The sequence below is a fragment of the Silene latifolia genome, unplaced genomic scaffold, assembly GCF_048544455.1.
Source record: "Silene latifolia isolate original U9 population unplaced genomic scaffold, ASM4854445v1 scaffold_96, whole genome shotgun sequence".
NCBI classification, from domain to species: Eukaryota; Viridiplantae; Streptophyta; class Magnoliopsida; order Caryophyllales; family Caryophyllaceae; genus Silene; species Silene latifolia.
This window is the reverse complement of record NW_027413827.1, coordinates 1,736,999-1,739,644: the sequence shown is the minus strand read 5'-3', so window position 1 is coordinate 1,739,644 and position 2,646 is coordinate 1,736,999. Positions and strand designations below refer to the sequence as shown.

At 41.4% G+C, this 2,646-nt stretch overlaps 1 non-coding gene across 1 annotated transcript; it reads left to right on the top strand.

Moving 5' to 3' along the window:
• The first annotated feature begins 2,151 nt into the window (after positions 1–2,151).
• On the top strand, positions 2,152–2,258 carry LOC141640692 (small nucleolar RNA R71). Its single transcript, XR_012543128.1, has one exon. It is a non-coding gene; the product is annotated as a small nucleolar RNA R71 (small nucleolar RNA).
• The last annotated feature ends 388 nt before the right edge of the window (positions 2,259–2,646 follow it).

The following is a 2,646-nucleotide window of genomic DNA, read 5'->3' as shown; positions in this document are numbered from 1 at the left end:
CAAGCATTTCAAGCCCATTGCATGTTGTAATGTCTTGTATAAAACCATCTCAAAAGTTTTGTGCAAGAGATTGGTTGGGGTCCTGCCTGATCTAATCAGCAGGAATCAAGGTGCTTTTGTGCATGGTAGGAGTATCCTAGAAAACATACTGATATGTCAGGACTTAGTTAGGCTATACCATAGGAGTACCTCTTCTTCTAGGTGTATGTTCAAACTAGACCTCCAAAAAGCATATGACTCAATTGAATGGTCGTTTATTGATGAGATGCTGAGTGCAATGAATTTTCCTGATAAATTTAGGAGCCTGGTGATGACTTGTATTACAACTACTTCCTTTTCTATGAATTTGAATGGTTCAATGTTTGGTTACTTCTCTGGTAAAAGAGGGCTACGGTAAGGGGACCCAATTTCTCCATTGATCTTCACCATTTGTATGGAGTACCTCTCTAGGATCTTGGATTATGCAACTGAGAAGTGGTTTTTTAGATATCATCCACTATGTGGAGCTTTGAGGTTAACCCATCTACTCTTTGCTGATGATTTATTATTGTTTTATAAAGGAGACACTAGGTCCATTATGCTGCTGTTGAGGGCATTCTCTACCTTTTCTGCTACTTCTGGGCTAAAGGTTAACCCTGCTAAGTCTGAAGTGGTATTCTGTGGAGTGGATGCTACTGTCAAGAAGGATATTTTACAGGTATCAGGTTTCAGAGAAGGTCATTTACCATTTAAGTACCTGGGAATTCCTATCCAACCAGGGAGACTTTCTGGGCAGGACTGCTCTATCCTGGTGGAGAGAATTGTGGCTAGAGTAAGAAGTATTGGGGCTAAGAAGTTGAGCTATGCAGGGAGACTCACCTTGGTTAATTCAGTGCTGAATACTCTGCACAACTACTGGGGTTCTATCTTCTTGATCCCAAAATCAACTATTAAGAGAATTGAAGCTGTGTGTAGGAACTTTTTCTGGGATGGAGGTACTGAATATAATAGAGCTCCTCTTGTTGCCTGGTCTACTATTTGTACTAGCAAGAAGGAAGGGGGGCTAGGTGTAAAGAATGCTGAATTTTGGAATGCTGCAAGTGTTGGTAAACTAGTGAATTGGATTTACACAAAAGCTGATAGACTGTGGGTGCTGTGGGTGGATCATGTATATTTGAAAGGACAAGACTGGAGTTCATATGAACCTCCTCTTGATTCCAATTGGAACTGGAGGAATATATGTAAAACAAGGAAGTTGTTGGCTATGGGTTATGTAGGGGGTCAGTGGACTTTGGATGTGAAGGGGTATCTTTTGTGAAGACGGGTACCAATCAAGTTGCAGGGCGAAGCAGACACCCTCTGTACAAAGTGGTATAAGGAGGTTTGGGATAGCTGGTTTTTGCCCAAGCACTCCATTATAGGCTGGATGATTAAGCAGGAGGCCTTGAACTTGAGAGATAAATTGCATAGGTTGAATATTTGTGGGAGCAGGATGTGTGTCATCTGTGAAAAGGAGCCTGAAACACACCAGCACTTGTTTGCTCAATGTGAGTACAGCAGGACTGTGGTGTTAATTCTGGATGACTGGTTGAGGAATGCACTTAATGGGAATGTACAGGGTCTGCCTATTTTGAAGAATATATGCAGACTGGTACAAATTACAACTTGGTACAATCTGTGGATGGAAAGGAATTCTTGCAGGTTAGATCTGGTTGTCAGGAGACCTGAGAGTTTGGTGAAGGACATTCAAAGAATTGTATGTATGCGTGTGAAAATGATGCTGCAGGAATAGTGCCCTGCTAGTATTGAGTATAGTATTTGGCTAAGATTGAGAGATACTATTTAACTACGATTTAGGAAAGAAAATCTTTAGCTGTTGGAATGTATTGAAACGATGTATTTGAAGATGGATATTTTAATGAAAAAGCTCACATTTGACCAAAAAAAAGTTGAGCACCCAATTATGTGATGGAATCCACCTCATGCTTCCCTCCTCTAGTGGCCTTTCGTGGTCTACTATATTGGGAATTATGGACCGCCATCTCTTCGATTTTAGCCCATGTTTGGTTGTCATCAACCTCGGTGAACCTCCCATTGGAGCCCATATTAAGCACATTTCGTGAGTCTTCATATAAGCCATTCCAAAACTGTTGAACAAGGAACCATTCACTAAGTCCATGGTGTGGACAAGAGCGACAAGTGTCCTTAAATCTCTCCCATACTTCATATAATGATTCCTCATCCCTTTGCTTGAACCCGGTGATTTGGGCTCTCAACATGTTGGTCTTCTCTAGAGGATAGAACTTCTTATAGAAGGCAAGTGCTAACTTCTTCCATGAATCAATTCCAAGGGTAGCCTTGTCTAGGCTTTTTAAACATTGCTTTGCGGCTCCGATTAAGGAAAAAGGAAACAACACCCTTCGAATTTGGTCTTGAGTCACTCCGGTTTGAGAGATTGCATCACAATAGTCACAAAAAGTCTCCATTTGTAGATGAGGGTCTTCACTAGGCATCCCTCCAAATTGGCTTCTCTCAACTAGTTGTATGAATGCGGATTTGGCAATGAAATTACCGGTTAAGTGAGGTGGTGTTGGAGTACCATTTGGTAGGTTCTCCTCGGTTGGTACGGAATGAGATGAAAATTTAGGCATTGTGGGTTGATTTTGT